The following is a 16,628-nucleotide window of genomic DNA, read 5'->3' on the forward strand; positions in this document are numbered from 1 at the left end:
TGGAGCATAAACTGCTTCGATGCTCAAGTCGGGGAGGGGCTTCCTGGGTGAGAATGGGGGTATGTCTGGGTTAACCCCTTTAAGGCAGATTGATTAAACACCTGTTTAGATTTGTCATCCAAGTCACAAAATAAAAAGTATGCCGTTTTCAATAAACTTTGCAAAAAAAGTTTATTTGCATTCATTTTAATGGTCCAAAGAATGTCAAGCAAAATGATCGGCCCTCGCACATGTTCACTTCATCAAATTTGGCACTCTTAGAAAAAAGTTTGGACACCCCTGGGTTAGGGCTTATTTTTAGGGGATGCCTTTCTTCTTTTTTTTTTTTTTTTTTAAGAACAACAATCCACATTTATTCTTGAACAAATAATCAACATTTATTCAAATATGATCATACCATCACATTCTGGAACATCAGTCATAACTCTCCAAACGCTAATAAATCATTCTGTCCCCATACATATCATGTTATCAGCAGCACATCTCCTGTTTACACCAGGCGATGTGCTAACGAGAAAAATGGCCTTGATTCATCAAGGCTAGTGTTGTGCAGGCCAGTCTTAATAAATCGGACTGCTGGTGTAAGATGCACCTAATTCATTAAAAGGTGCCACACCACTTAATAAATTGGAAATCTTACAAATGTCATGTGCCTCTGGCAGAAATGTACATATACACTGTGTGCAGAATTATTAGGCAAATGAGTATTTTGATCACATGATACTTTTTATACATGTTGTCCTACTCCAAGCTGCATAGGCTTGAGAGCCAACTACCAATTAAGTAAATCTGGTGATGTGCATCTCTGTAATGAGGAGGGGTGTTGACTAATGACATCAACACCCTATATAAGGTGTGCTTAATTATTAGGCAACTTCCTTTCCTTTGGCAAAATGGGTCAGAAGAGAGATTTGACTATCTCTGAAAAGTCCAAAATTGTGAGATGTCTTGCAGAGGGATGCAGCAGTCTTGAAATTTCCAAACTTTTGAAGCATGATCACCAAACAATCAAGCGTTTCATGGCAAGTAGCCAACAGGGTCGCAAGAAGCGTGTTGGCCAAAAAAGGTGCAAAATAACTGCTCATGAATTGAGGAAAATCAAGCGTGAAGCTGCCAAGATGCCTTTCGCCACCAGTTTTGCCATATTTCAGAGCTGCAACATTACTGGAGTATCAAAAAGCACAAGGTGTGCGATACTCCGGGACATGGCCAAGGTAAGGAAGGCTGAAAAACGATCACCTTTGAACAAGAAACATAAGATAAAATGTCAAGAATGGGCCAAGAGATATCTTAAGACTGATTTTTCAAAGGTTTTATGGACTGATGAAATGAGAGTGACTCTTGATGGGCCAGATGGATGGGCCAGAGGCTGGATCAGTAAAGGGCAGAGAGCCCCACTCCGTCTCAGACGCCAGCAAAGTGGAGGTGGGGTACTGGTATGGGCTGGTATCATCAAAGATGAACTTGTGGGACCTTTTCGGGTTGAGAATGGAGTGAAGCTCAACTCCCAGACCTACTGCCAGTTTCTGGAAGACAACTTCTTCAAGCGGTGGTTCAGGAAGAAGTCGATATCGTTCAAGAAAAACATGATTTTCATGCAGGACAATGCTCCATCGCATGCATCCAACTACTCCACAGCGTGGCTGGCCAGTAAAGATCTAAAAGAAGAAAAAATAATGACATGACCCTCTTATTCACCTGATCTGAACCCCATAGAGAACCTGTGGTCCATCATAAATTGTGAGATCTACAGGGAGGAAAAACAGTACACCTCTCGGAACAGTGTCTGGGAGGCTGTGGTGGCTGCTGCGCGCAATGTTGATCGAAAACAGATCAAGCAACTGACAGAATCTATGGATGGAAGGCTGTTGAGTGTCATAAAGAAAGGTGGCTGTATTGATCACTAATTTTTTGTTTTTGCATGTCATGAATGTTTATTTCTAAATTTTGTGCACTGATGTTGGTTTACCTGGTGAAAATAAACAAGCGAGATGGGATTATATTTGGTTTTTATTAAGTTGCCTAATAATTCTGCACAGTAATAGTTACCTGCGCAAACAGATATCCTCCTAAGATAGCCAAATCTAAAAAAGCCCGACTCCAACTTCCAAAAATATTAAGCTTGGATATTTATGAGTCTTTTGGGTTGATTGAGAACATAGTTGTTGATCAATAATAAAAATAATCCTCTAAAATACAACTTGCCTAATAATTCTGCACACAGTGTATATAGTGTGACCAAGTTGTCAAGCACTTTCCAAGTGACGCTAAAATCGCTTGGAAAGCGCTTGACAATCCGCATGCAGAAATGCATGTGAAGAACGCTTAACATCCGCATGTCCCTGGCAGGAAAACACATGTACAATCCCCATGCGTTTTTTCTGCCAGGGAGATGCAGAAACGCTCAGGAAAAAATCCCGACAATTTCCGCATCGTGGGCACATAGCCTAACTAGGGCTTATTTTGGAGGAGGACTTATATTTCAAGAATACTTAAAAATCCTGTAAAATCATGCTTGGGCTTATTTTCGGCGTAGATCTTATTTTTGAGGAAGCACGGTGCGTACAAATTCTACTTACAGGACTCCTATCTCCAAAAATAATTTTTTTACAAGGATTTAGAAATAGATTCTGCTTCTAAAGCTACATCAAAAACTGCGTCAAATACTCTTTGAATAAGTTTCTGACTGATTTTAGTGGGAAGAGCTCCTTTAGTGCACACAGTATTGTTTTTTCACGTTATTTTGAACATTTCCCCGTAAAACTAAAAGGAAGCTTATTCAAAGCACTTTAAGCATTTTTTATGTTGATTTGCAGTAAAATCCACTTCTAAATCCATCGTAAAAAAAACGGTGTGAATAGGCCCTAAAGAGCAAGAGATGATGCATGCACTTGGCTCTCTACAATAGATCATGGGTACTTACTGGATAATGTTTCACAATTCCCATAAACTGCAGCCACAGACACAGAAGGCCACCTGTCTAGTACACATGCTTCCTGGAGTTCCAAACAGGTGATGAGACCGCATTCTCCTGATGTATGAGGCATTTAGAGGGCACTATTAGTACTTGTCAGTCCCTGCTCCTCATGTGCTTCTCTGTGTGGTTGCTCACAAATACCCTGTTTCCGCAAAAATAAGACCTACCCTGAAAATTAGCCCTAACATGATTTTTCAGGATTTTTGGAGTATGTTTAAAATATAAACCCCACTCCAAAAATAAGCCCTAGTTACAGTCTAATAAAAAAGTGTCCAGGCAGCTGAAAAAGTTAAGAAATACAGCAGGACCTTTCATCAAGGAAAGCAGACACCCCCAAAAGAAAGAAGACATCCCTGATAGAATCGCATTCACCAGGACGCAAACAATTAGAGTTGGCAAGTGCCAATGGTAGATGGGCTCTTACACACAGATCTACATCACTGTCTGGTGAAGAAGATCAGAAGACTTGATCTGTGAATGGGTTGCTGACAGGAGACCAAAGGCTTTGGTTGTGCGCAGGGCAGATATTCAAGAATTTGACCTTACAATGGCACAGCAATTAGAAATAACCCCAGAAGATTTCAAAGTATCACATCTCTGGCTGGACGGCTTCCTTCAGCGATGTGAACTGTCTCTAAGAAGATTTTTAAGCTGAGAGATGCTGAAGTTATTACACTTGCACTTGCATACAAGTCCTTTGTAGATGGCATCGACTTTTCTAAATACTAACTTTACAACATGTTTGCTATGGACGAAACCGCAGTGTTTATGGCCAAGGATCACAAATGACAATTGATCAGCGGGGTGCCTCCTCTGTCTACGTTCCCTCCACTGGTTATGAAAGTGCACGTGTTACCTGTATTTCGGCAATTCGTCTGGATGGAACTAAAGTCTCACCTCTAATCATTACTAAGGGCAAGAAGGAGAATATTGAATGTGTTTCAGGTATTTATATTCTTGAAACTGAAAAAGCCTGGTGCACACAAGCAGTTATAAGGGAACGGTTTGATTTAATGCTGCCACTTTACTACATTGAAAATAGAATGAAGAGATATCAGCGTGGCAACTTTGTGAAGCCTAGACTGCAAAAGGTTGTGACTTGAGTAAAGACTTCATGGGGGAAAATCACCGACAGTTGTGTTGCCAATGCGCTACAAGCAGGCTACATGGACAAGAGGAGCTCATTTAAGGAAAACTCTATGGCTAGACATGAGAAATTGGCCCCAATCCTAAAGGCAACAGAGTAGAAAGAAATTCACAATGGAATTCAGGGTTTGGAAAGTTATGATGATGTTCCAGAAGATGATGACATGACTGTTTGTGTAGAATGTAGAATGTTGTACATGGGAAAAGGAAATAGGATCTCAAGAAATTAATGATGGAATTCAAGGTTTGGAGAATTATGATGATGTTTGAGAATGTGATGATATGATTATATTTGAATAAATATTGATTGTTGTTCAAGGAAAAAATAAGACATTCCCTGAAAATAAGCCCTAACGCATTTTTCAGAGCAAAAAAAATATAAGACCCTGTCTTATTTTCAGAGAAACATGGTAGTTAACCTGTAAGAAAAATATTTTTTGTTTACATGGTTGGGATGTTGGCATTTGGCCCCCAGACCGCAGGTTGGGCACCCCTGCTCTAACTGTGCGAAAATGCTTCCTTAGGACAAATTATTTCCTTAGGACAAAAATTAGCTTTACTAACATGGGGACAGGGCAATTTATTCGCTTTAGCCTGTTCTCATTGAGGGATTATTTGAAGGATAGTCATTGAGGAGTGACGGTGCAGTTCGCATAACAAAGAGAGTCAACCTTTATCACGAGGTAGGGAATCCAATAATAATGGATTTCAAGAGACACTATAACCTGCATGTTTTAATCCCTAAGGGTAAGATTAAGACTGACCCCTAACCCAATTTCTGCTGCTATTACCAACTATCATATTACCTAGACCTCGGAAAAGCACAATAGTCTCACATTTTCCTTTCTTTTTCCTTTTTTTTGGTAACTTTGTTTAACGGTGGATTATTACTTTTATGACCTTAAACTCGTGACTGTAACATACCTGGCGGCGTCCTTGCATAGTAGTCCATCTCCCACTGTGCAAGAGCGCGCACTTGATCTCCAGTCCAGTCTGCTAGCCTGGCTTCCCTCCATGCTGTCTGCTTGCCTCTGTTTCTGCTGCTTAAGGGCCGTGCCCGATCACTTCCTGCTTCTTGTAGCTGCTGCAGGCACACCCCTTGTGCGTCCTCAGCCTATTGCTGTCTGTCTCCTGGTATTTAACCCAGCTCCTCCCTGGAATCCATGCCTGAGCATTGTGTTCTGTCAGTTGGTGTCTTGTCACTGATGTGCCAGGTCCTGTCTATGTTTCCTGCCTTGCAGTATCAGTTCCCGTGTCTGAACTGTGTCCTGTCTGAACTATCTTCTAGCCTGTTGTCTTCTGCCTATCCTGGAGGCTGTATTTCCAGGCCAGTGTGAACACGCTCCTAGCCTGTTCTTTCCGCCTTCTAGGGGCCGCATACCTAGACCCGTTCCTGTATCTTGCCTGTTCCTGTCTGAACACGCTCCTAGCCTTTTCGTTCTGCTTTCTAGGGGCCGCATACCTAGACCCGCTCCTGTATCTTGCTGCTGTGTCTGTTCTTGTCTGAATACTCTCCTAGCCTGTTACCTGTTTTTCTCTATGTCCGTACCTTCCCTTTTCCTGCAGAATCTGATCCCGTACCTAACTCCTACTCGTTGTCCCTGTACTCCCATTTGCGAGTTTAGAGTCCACTCGCTACTTCATTGCAAGTATCCTGAGTGTACCTGGTTCTGCCTTTCCCTTCCAGTCTGTTCCGTGTGAACAGCGCCCTGTCCCCTCTGCTCTGACTCTTTGCTCGCTGCTTCGGCAGTCTCGCTCTGCTCTGACCCTTTGCTCGCTGCTCCGGCAGTCTCGCTCTGCTCCGACCCTTTGCTCACTGCTCCGGCAGTCTCGCTCTGCTCCGACCCTTTGCTCGCTGCTCCGGCAGTCTCGCTCTGCTCCGACACTTTGCTCGCTGCTCCGGAAGTCTCGCTCTGCTCCGACACTTTGCTCGCTGCTCCGGCAGTCTCGCTCTGCTCTGACCCTTTGCTCGCTGCTCCGGCAGTCTCGCTCTGCTCTGACCCTTTGCTCGCTGCTCCGGCAGTCTCGCTCTGCTCTGACCCGTTGCTCGCTGCTCCGGCAGTCTCGCTCTGCTCTGACCCTTTGCTCGCTGCTCCGGCAGTCTCTCTCTGCTCTGACCCTTTGCTCGCTGCTCCGATAGTCTCGCTCTGCTCTGACCCTTTGCTCGCTGCTCCGGCAGTCTCGCTCTGCTCTGACCCTTTGCTCGCTGCTCCGGCTGTCTCGCTCTGCTCTGACCCTTTGCTCGCTGCTCCGGCAGTCTCGCTCTGCTCTGACCCTTTGCTCGCTGCTCCGGCAGTCTCGCTCTGCTCTGACCCTTTGCTCGCTGCTCCGGCAGTCTCGCTCTGCTCTGACCCTTTGCTCGCTGCTCCGGCAGTCTCGCTCTGCTCTGACCCTTTGCTCGCTGCTCCGACAGTCTCGCTCTGCTCTGACCCTTTGCTCGCTGCTCTGGCAGTCTCGCTCTGCTCTGACCCTTTGCTCGCTGCTCCGGCTGTCTCGCTCTGCTCTGACCCTTTGCTCGCTGCTCTGGCAGTCTCGCTCTGCTCTGACCCTTTGCTCGCTGCTCCGGCAGTCTCGCTCTGCTCTGACCCTTTGCTCGCTGCTCCGGCAGTCTCGCTCTGCTCTGACCCTTTGCTCGCTGCTTCGGCAGTCTCGTCCTGCTCCTCTCTCGCTCACCGCTCCAGGCGGCCTTGTCCTGCTCTTCTCTCGCTCACCACTCCAGGCGGTCTCGTCTTGTTCTGCTCTTGCTCGCCGCTCTGGGCGGCCTCACTCTGCTGTTTGTCCACCGCGTCTGCGGTTCTGTTCCTGAGTCCCAGTCTGTACTGGGTCCTATCCACTCGGTGCTCCAACCTGTCGTACCTGCCAGTACCTCCCTGCCTGCATACCAGTCGTGCTTGCCAGCATCCGCCAGTCTGCATACCAGCCGTGTCTGCCTATGCCCAGCAGTCTGTGTGCCAGCCTAGCCTGCCTGTTCCTGTATTCCCCTGTGTGGGTCAACAGCCGTGTCCGGGGTCTGTCCAGGAGTAGCACCTGGTCCCTCTGCTTGGTTCCTCCTTGGTGCACTGGCGTCGTATGCCGTCGTGCGACCCTGGTCGGATCGGGTGGATACCTAGTTACGCCCCTCCAGGCATTCACTCTGCAGCACGGTCCAGTGGAATCACTACATATACACGCCCACGCCACTCAGCCCGGGCATGTGCATTACAGTGACTACTGTATCTTTTATCAATTATACTTTTGCTTTATTGGTGTAATATTTCTTGATATTATGTGGGGGTTTATTTTTACATTTTAATAATGAGAACTGGGAAGGTATACTAGTGAATGAAGACAACTGCATTATGTTCAGTCACCAGTTATGAGAATAAACATGTGACACACACGTCTCAACTCCCCCAAAACACTGATTACAGACTTTATGGTATAACCAGTTTTGGAGTTAATAACTGAAAAATAAACCTTTTCAGAACCATATCTTCAACCCTTGAGTTACTTTACTTTGGGTGTACGAAGGCTCCAACATGACATGGGCATTTCTTCCAGATTTTGGACAATGCATGTATTCTTAATTATTGCATAGTCCTTTAAAGGGAATATGTCACCAGCTTTTTGCTATTCCATCTGAGAGCAGCATGATCTTGATGCAGAGACCCTGATTCCAGTGATGTATCCCTTTTTGAGCTGCTTGCTACAGTTTTTATCACTGTTTTCTTTGCTGCCGATCTACCAGTTCTCTGATTGCTGAGCTCTGTATAACCTGCCCACAGCACTGATTGGCAGCTTTCTGTGTACACTGTGCATAGCCAGAAAGCTGCCAGTCAGTGGTGGGTGTAGCGTCGGCGTCCCTGCCTCCTGCTAGGCAGGGACGCTGTTCCCCTCACCTCTCTGCTCCGTGCCCGGCGGCTTCCTCCCACTCTGCTTACAGCGCCCGCTCTTCCCCGGTCACTGTGCTTAGGGCGCGCGCGCGCTCCCCCTCTCTTAAAGGGGCCGCGCGCGTCGCCCTAAGGAGTCCCCGGCCAATGGCCGGAGGATCCCTCCATATATAAGGCACCTCCTCCAAATTGGAGGTGCCCGAGCAATGTTGTTGCACTGTTCACTACTCTGCTTCAGCCCTCAGGTCCCGTTTCCAGTTACCTGCCAGTTTCCTGTCTGATTCCTGCCTGTTATCCGCTTACCCATTTGCTAGCCTGAGGTCCGACGGTCTGCCTTCCGACTCCTGTCAGTCTGTCTATGGACCAGCTAACCCGCTCACCTGGGAGCGCTCATCTGCTACCTGCCTGTTAGCCTACCTGGAGGCTCCGCCGTCACGTGCTGTGACCACCTGCCAGTCCAGAGACTCTTGCCCGCTCACCTGGGAGCGCTCATCTGCTACCTGCCTGTTAGCCTAACTGGAGGCTCCGCCGTCACGTGCTGTGACCACCTGCCAGTCCAGAGACTCTTGCCCGCTCACCTGGGAGCGCTCATCTGCTACCTGCCTGTTAGCCTACCTGGAGGCTCCGCCGTCACGTGCTGTGACCACCTGCCAGTCCAGAGACTCTTGCCCGCTCACCTGGGAGCGCTCATCTGCTCCCTGCCTGTTAGCCTACCTGGAGGCTCCGCCGTCACGTGCCGTGACCACCTGCCAGTCCAGAGACTCTTGCCCGCTCACCTGGGAGCGCTCATCTGCTACCTGCCTGTTAGCCTACCTGGAGGCTCCGCCGTCACATGCTGTGCCCACCTGCTTATCCAGAGACTCTCGCCTGCTCACCTGGGAGCACTCATCTGCCATCTGCCTGCTAGCCTACCTGGAGGCTCAGCCGTCACAGGTCGTACCTGCCCGTTTACCCAGAGACTATCCCGGTCACTTGCTGTGACCTCCTGCCCGTTTACCCAGAGACTGTCCCGGTCACTTGCCGTGACCTCCTGCCCGTTTACCCAGAGACTGTCCCGGTCACTTGCTGTGACCTCCTGCCCGTTTACCCAGAGACTGTCCCGGTCACTTGCCGTGACCTCCTGCCCGTTTACCCAGAGACTGTCCCGGTCACCTGCTGTGACTGCCTGCCTGTCTTCCCTGGTCGCCACCCGCTTCCTTACAAGGACCGCCCCCTTGTATAAGTTGCTCAGAGGTTCCGCCTCCCAGACCCGTTACAGTGGGGATGGGGTTAAACACAGCTCATGAATGTGGAGGACTACATGGCAGCAGGTTTACTAGTCCTATAGTGATAATCTCCTGTTGATAAAACAGTAATTTTATCAAAACTACAGAAAACAGCCCAGTAAGTGACACATTGCTGCAATCAGGGTCTTGGTCTCTAGGTTATTCTGCTCTCAGATTAGATGGCAAAATCCTGGTGACAAATTCCCTATGAGAGAGTTGAGGTCTGGCTTGCCATGCCCTCAGCTAGTGATTCATAGCCTACCTTGTATAACTGTCATATCTAGAAGTATTCTGTGAGACCACCTTCTGCTTTTGAGAACCCTTCTGAATGAGTATGAATTTCACAAGAGAAACTGCAACACCCATCATAAGCCCAGTGCTGATTTCACATTCAACTGAAGAACTTGATTCCTATTTTATAGGTACCATCAGGGGAGGACATACAGGGGGCCAGGAGGTGAGGGGGTCCATTAACACCTCCAAAATAGGTGAAGTTGTGCATTGTGATGAGTTAAGGGCCCATATATTGTTCTTGCTCAGGGGCCCTTCTCTGTCTGTGTCCACCAGGGGTTACCATGCTATGCACTATACACACTACAGATTATTTAAAACTAAAAAGTCTGCATTTAGGACATTTACAGAAACGTATTAAGATCCTAGAAACCTCATGAGAAAATACCATTTGTAATTTAACCAATATTACCACAATAATTTTCTCCATGCCCCGAGAGCCATTGTAAGTAGACGTTTTTTCCGGCACTGAATTAATTTAGTAACCACAGACTAATATATCTTTTGCGGCATTTATTTGCTTTCTTCTGCAGATCAGCTAAGTATTTTAAAGTGCAACCCTTAGGTTAGGATTCAGAAGAAATAAACTAGAGGGCAGACCAGTGCCATGTTCGCCATGTGCGTTCATGAAATGTATAATTTTGCATTGGTGTCCAGCTACCGCCGTAGACAGTGGTGAGCAGCTACACAATTCTATAAGACTTTGCCATTTTCTCAGAAACAGCAGGATACACAAGTGGAAATAAAGAGCTCTTCATTTCTCCCTCATTTCACTCCCAGCGTAATCCGCTTGATGCTTCCCACACATATACACAACAAACACAGGCACAATGCGGGATGTAATCAGTAAAATAAGTTCTTATATCCTTATGAGTCAGCCAGTTATTTTCTCCACATCTCAAGGGACTATCTGACAACTGTTTAGCTCAACTCCTTTCACAGTCTGAACTTAAAAGTTCTCCATAGAAGCGGAAAATACATGGCTGCAATATAAAGTCATACATTCTACACATAAAAGGTGAATTTGCCTGCATGCTTACTTCTGTAAGCCAAATTCTTAACTTATTATCCACTGAATGTTTATAGAACTTTCATAGACTTGGATGGTTCATAATATGAACTTTTCTAGATTTATTTTTGTACTGAAATTGTCTTTTGTATAAAGACGTTGCCTCAATTGTTCTTTCACCCTCAACCGTTCTGATACGTAATATTGAACTAAGTTGAGGACTGGATGGTGTGACACCAGACACATATTTCCAGTATTCACTATAGCTTATACAGACACCCAAAGAACCTAGATAACTTGGAGAAGATCTGCATGGAGGAGTGGGCCAAGATAACTCCACAGACCTGATCAGGTCTTATAAAAGACGATTATTAGCTGTAATTGCAAACAAGGGTTATTCCACAAAATATTAAACATAGGGGTTGTATAATAATTGACCCACACTTTTATGTTTAAAATTTAATAAAATTCAACTGAGCAACATAACTTTTTGGTTTGTAAGATTTATGCTTCTGTTCATAAAACCTACTCTCGTTTGCAGTTTGAAGGCTCTAACTTATTTGCATCTTATCAAACCAGCTAAATCTGCAGGGGGTTGAATACTACTTGTAGGCACTGTAGCTAATAATAGCAGTGAAGAAGCCAAAACAATGGCAATGCTTGAGGTAGAAATTGATATCATTTTTTTAATTCTTCATGTTGAGTGTTGAAACAGTTGAATTCGAAATGATTCAACCCCCAATGAAAATAAGGATTATTAGCAAAATGTATAAATTTTATGCTGTTTTCAATAAACAAAATAAATAAGAACAATATAAAAATAAATTTCTCCAAATTCAGTACAAAATGCCACTTTTACTACTGTAATTTCATAGTCATTCATCCCCTACACAATAAGCGTCTTTAGTTCTTATATTTTAATATACACAAACGCTTATATATATATATATATATATATATATATATATATATATATATATATATATATTATATTTATATATACAGCGGGTGAAATAAGTATTGAACACATCACCAATTTTCTATGTAAATATATTTTTTATGGTGTTATTGACATGAAATTCTCACCGGATGTTGGTAACAAACCATCTAATTCACACAAGCAAAGAAATCAAACCATAGATTTCCATAAATTAAGTTATGAGTAATAATGAGAAATGACACAGGGAAAAAGTATTGAACATGCTTACTGAAATTTATTTAATACTTTGTACAAAAGCTTTTGTTGGTGATGACAGCTTCAAGACACCTCCTGTATGGAGAAACTAGTCACATGCATTGCTCATTTGTGATTTTGGCCCATTTTTCCACACAAACACTCTTCAAATCCTGAAGGCTCCGTGATCTCCATCTATGAACTCTAAACTTTAGTTCCTTCCATAAATTTTCTATTGGATTCAGGTCAGGTGATTGGCTGGGACATTCTAGAAGCTTTATTTTCTTTCTCTGAAATCAGTTGAGAATTTCCTTGGCTTTGTATGTTTGTGATCATTGTCTTACTGAAATGTTGTTCTTCGTTTCATCTTCATCATCCTGGTAGATGGCAGCAGATTTTTATCAAGAATGTCTCTGTACATTTGTCCATTCATCCTTCCTTCAATTATATGAAGATTGCCAATGCCGTTTCGTGAAAAACAGCCCCATACCATGATGTTTCCACCTCCAAACTTCACTGTTGGTATCGTGTTTTTAGGGTGATATGCAGCACCTTTTGGCCTCCAAACATGGTGTGTATTATGGCATCCAAAGAGTTCAATTTTGGTCTCATCTTACCAGACTATATTCTCCCGGTATTTCACAGGCTTGTCTAAATGTTGTTGAGCAAAGTTTAAACGCGCTTGAACATGCTTTTGTTCAGCAACGGAGTCTTGTGTGGTAAGCGTGCATGCAGGCCATGGAGGTTGAGTTCATTACTTATAGTTTTCTTTGAAATAATTGTACTTGCTGATTCCAGTTCTTTCTGAAGCTCTCCTCAGGTGGTCCTTGGCTCCTGGACAACCCTTCTGATAATTCTTTTCACTCCTGTGTCTGAAATCTTACAGGAAGCACCTAGTCGTGGCCAGTTTATGGTAAAATTATGTTCTTTCCACTTCTGGATTGTGGCCCCAACAGTGTTCACTGGAACCTTCAGTAATTTAGAAATTATTCTGTAACCAATGTAACAAGTATGATTTGCAACAATAAGGTTGTGAAGGTCTTGAGACCGCTCACTGTTTTTAAACACGAGATGTTTCTTATGTGGCACCTTGGTAAAGAGACACCTTTTTATAGGCCATCAGTTGAACCAGCTGATATTATTTTTCATTAATTTGCAGGATTTCTTTCTAATTACTGATAGATTTCCACTGGTGTCATGACTTTCCATGGCTTTTTGCACCTTTCTTATTAAAAATAATTTAATTTATGGACATCTGTGGTTTGATTTCTTTGCCTATGTGGATTGTTTGGGTTGTTACCGACATCTGGTGAAAATTTCATGTGAATAGCACCTTTAGAAATATATTTACTTAGAAAATTGGTGACGTGTTCAATACTTATTTCACCCACTATATATATATATATTTGTGTATATATAAAGTGGGTGAAATAAGTATTTGATCCCTTGCTGTTTTTGTAAGTTTGCCCACTGACAAAGACATGAACAGTCTATAATTTTAAGGGTAGGTTAATTTTAATATTGAGAGATAGAATATCCAAAAAAAAATCCAGAAAATTACATTGTATAAATTAGATAAACGTATTTGTATTTTGCAGTGAGAAATAAGTATTTGATCCCTCTGGCAAACAACACTTAATACTTGGTGGCAAAACCCTTGTTGGCAAGCACAGCAGTCAGATGTTTTTTATAGTTGATGATGAGATTTGCGCACATGTCAGGAGGAATTTTGGTCCACTCCTCTTTGCAGATCATCTCTAGATCATTAAGATTTTGAGGCTGTCGCTTGGCAACTCAGAGCTTCAACTCCCTCCATAAGTTTTCTATTGGATTAAGGTCTGGAGACTGACTAGGCCACTCCATGACCTTACTAAACATCTTTTTGAGCCACTCCTTTGTTGCCTTGGCTGTATGATTTAGGTCATTGTCTTGCTGGAAGACCCAGCCACGACCCATCTTCAATACTCTTACTGGGGGAAGGAGGTTGTTGGCCAAATTCTTGCGATACATGACCCCATCCATCTTTCCTTCAGTACGGTGCAGTCGTCATGTCCCCTTTGCAGAAAAGCACCCCCAAAGTATAATGTTTCCCCCACCATGCTTCACGATTGGGACGATGTTCTTAGGGTTGTACTCATCCTTCTTCCTCAAAAGATGGCGAATAGAGTTGATACCAAAAAGTTCTATTTTGGTGTCATCTAACAACATGACCTTCTCCCATTCCTCCTCTGGATCATCCAGATGGTCATTGGCGAATTTCAAATGGCCTGGACATGTGCTGGTATGAGCAGTTGGACCTTGCGCGCCCTGCAGGATTTTAATCCATGACAGTGTAGTGTGTTACTAACGGTAATGTTTCAGACTGTGGTCCCAGCTCTCTTCAGGTTATTGACCAGGTCCTCCCATGTAGTTCTGGGCTGATTCCTGAATCTTTTTTACGGACCTGGAACTCAATGTTGCCCAGCGACACCCTTGAAACCTGAAAGATCTGGAGAAAATTTGTATGAAGGAGGGGGCCAAAATCCCTGCGGCAGTGTGTTCAAACTTGGTCAAGAACTACAGGAATGTCTGACCTCTGTAATTGCAAATAAAGGTTTCTGTACCAAATATTAAGTTCTGTTTTTCTATTGTCTCATATATTTATTTCATGCAATAAAATGCAAATTAATTATATAAAAATCATACAATGTGATTTTCTGGATTTTTTTTAGATTCTGTCTCTCACAGGTGAAGTGTACCTACGATAAAAATTACAGACCTCTCCATTCTCTGTAGGTGGGAAAACTTGCAAAATTCGCAGTGTATCAAATACTTATTTTCCCCACTGTATGTGCTCTTAAAGAAGCAGTCCTATTGCCATTTTTATGAGCTAAATCTGTTTGAATGTATATGTAGTGTAGTATACAGTAGGTGTATTAATATACTCACCAATCTTCCCTGGCTTATATTGTAAAAGTGACTTCTGGCTTCTGGCCCTGTGTGATCTGGAGAGTCAGAACTTCAGTCATGTGACTCAGGAAAGGACCGGAGAGGGCCTGGACACTGGAGGAGACATTAATCGTTGCTTACATTAATACACCTACAGTACACTACACTACATATATATTCACAAAGATTTAGCTAATAAAAATTTTAATGAGAGTCTTTAAGGATTGTAAAGTGACAAAAAATATAGATAAAATGGGCTCACACATATATTCCTAAAAACTAAATGGAAAATATTGTAGATGAGTACTACTATCTCAATTTTCAGACAATAAAAGTAAAATATGTTATACAGTGGCATGTAAAAGTTTTGCCACCCCTGGTAAACCCTGGGCTTTTATTCTGAAGTTTTGGCACCCCTGGTAAACCCAGGTGAAGGGTTAAGCAAGTGGAAGGTGAAATTATCTCTAAAAGGCCTACAGTTAAATATGACACATTTCCTTTGTATTTTAGGCAACAAAAAAAATATTGTCATTTTCTGCATTTTAAAAATTACAAAAAGGAAAATGGGCCGATGCAAAAGTTTGAACATTCTTGGAGATTAGTGTGCTAACTTTGACCAAGGTTCCAGACCTTAATTAGCCTTTAGGGTTATGACTTGTTCACTATCATCATTAGGAAAGGCCTGGAAATGCAAATTTCCCAGCTTTATAAAAACCTATCCTTCTCTAACCTTGTGCCAAAATCAGTAGCCATGGGTTCTTCTAAGAAGCTGCTTCACACTCTGAAAATGAAAATGGTGGAGGCCCACAAAGCAGGAAAAGGCTATACGAAGATAGCAAAGCGTTTCCAAGTTGCCCTTTCCTCAGTTCGAAATGTAATTAAGAAATGGCAGTTAACAGGAACAGTGGAGGTCAAGATAATGTCTAGAAGACCAAGCAAAATTTCAGTGAGAGCTGCTCATACGATTGCTAGAGATGCAACTCAAAACCCCCACTTGACTGCAAAAGGCCTTCAGAAAGATTTAGCAGACTCTGGAGTTGTGGTACATTGTTCTACTTTTCAGAGACACCTGCACAAATATGGCCTTCATGGAAGAGTCATCAGAAGAAAACCTCTCCTGCATCCTCACCTTAAAATTCAGCGTCAGAAGTATGTAAAAGAACATCTAAACAAGCCTGATGCATTTTGGAAACAAGTCCTGTGTACTGATGAGATTAAAATAGAACTCTTTTTCCACAATGGCCAAAGGTATGTATGGAGGAAAAGGGCACAGAATTTCAGGAAGAAGAATGGATGAAAATCCATCAAACAAGAACTGAAAGACTCTTGGCTGGCTATAAAAAGTGTTTACAAGCTGTAATAGTTGCAAAAGAGGGTGCTACTAGGTACTAACCATGCAGGGTGCTCAAACGTTTGCATCGGCCCATTTTCCTTTTTGTAATTTTTAAAATGTAGAATGTGAAAATATATACTGTATATACTCGAGTATAAGCCGACCCGAATATAAGCCGAGGCATCCAATTTTTACCACAGAAAACTGGGAAAACTTATTGACTCGAGTATAAGCCTAGGGTGGGAAATGCAGCAGCTACTAATAAATTTCCCCATCCTGGTAAGTATTGCCCACTCATCACCATCACCAATCCTGGTATGCATGGCCCCATCATCCCCATTCCTGGTATGCATGGCCCCATCATCCCCAATCCTGGTATGCATGGCCCTCTCATCACCAATCCTAGTATGCATGACCTCATCATCCCCAATCCTGATATACATGGCCCCCTCATCCCCAATCCTGGTATGCATGGCCCCCTCAACCCAATCCTGGTATGTATGACCTCATCATCCCCAATTGTGGTATGCATGGCACCCATCATCCCCAATCCTGGTATGCATGGCCCCATCATCCCCAATCCTGGTATGCATGGCTCCCCTCATCCCCAATCCTGATATGCATGGCACCCTCATC

At 43.6% G+C, this 16,628-nt stretch overlaps 1 long non-coding RNA gene across 1 annotated transcript in view; it reads right to left on the minus strand.

Moving 5' to 3' along the window:
* Positions 1-16,628, minus strand: part of LOC141155051 (uncharacterized) — an 87,814-nt gene that overhangs the window by 23,082 nt on the left and 48,104 nt on the right. Inside the window, exon 2 of the long non-coding RNA XR_012247508.1 lies at positions 14,660-14,773. This is a non-coding gene — a long non-coding RNA (uncharacterized lncRNA). The remainder of the gene's footprint in view (positions 1-14,659; positions 14,774-16,628) is intronic.

This window comes from Phyllobates terribilis, unplaced genomic scaffold, assembly GCF_046119375.1.
Source record: "Phyllobates terribilis strain yellow unplaced genomic scaffold, ASM4611937v1 Scaffold_1__5_contigs__length_1240528914, whole genome shotgun sequence".
NCBI classification, from domain to species: Eukaryota; Metazoa; Chordata; class Amphibia; order Anura; family Dendrobatidae; genus Phyllobates; species Phyllobates terribilis.